The following is a 599-nucleotide window of genomic DNA, read 5'->3' as shown; positions in this document are numbered from 1 at the left end:
ACTCCCACTAGTGCGCGCGCGAGAAGAGAACAAACGCACGCGCTCTCCTTATGATCTCCATAGTAACCGAGCCCTACAAGGACGCGCAAAGATGCAGTGCGTGAAACCAAAAGGGTCATGGCTGTTTTTTAACTCATATTTTTTATTCCAAATATAAAATTAATTGCATATGAATATGCCTGTACGTTACTGGCTCTTTGGAAAAGTGGGGACAGTTTAGTTTTTTTTTTTTTTTTTTTTTTTTTTTTTTTTTTAAATAAAGAATTGACCATGGATTATTCAAAATGGCAAAACAAAACAAATTATGCTATTTCACATTTATCCACATGATTGAGCCAAAGCACAACCAAAACAATGTTCTTCCTCAAGATGCATGCAAGTTTTATTTTTCAACCGATGGGGGACCAACGTTGTTGCTTTAAATGCGTCATGACTTGAGAAACCAAATTTTCCTTGTTCTTCTGACATTAAAGAGGTATAAAAGAGAGAAAAATTGCTCTTTTTGGATCCGAGGTGTGAGGTGACGTCACTCAGGCACAGTGGTTTGCATAAACACTGCCTCCAGAGCAAGGCATTGATGAATAGTCTTCTTCTCACCA

Source organism: Labeo rohita, chromosome 9 (genome assembly GCF_022985175.1).
Source record: "Labeo rohita strain BAU-BD-2019 chromosome 9, IGBB_LRoh.1.0, whole genome shotgun sequence".
Lineage (NCBI taxonomy): Eukaryota > Metazoa > Chordata > Actinopteri > Cypriniformes > Cyprinidae > Labeo > Labeo rohita.
Note: the sequence above shows the minus strand (reverse complement) of the source record.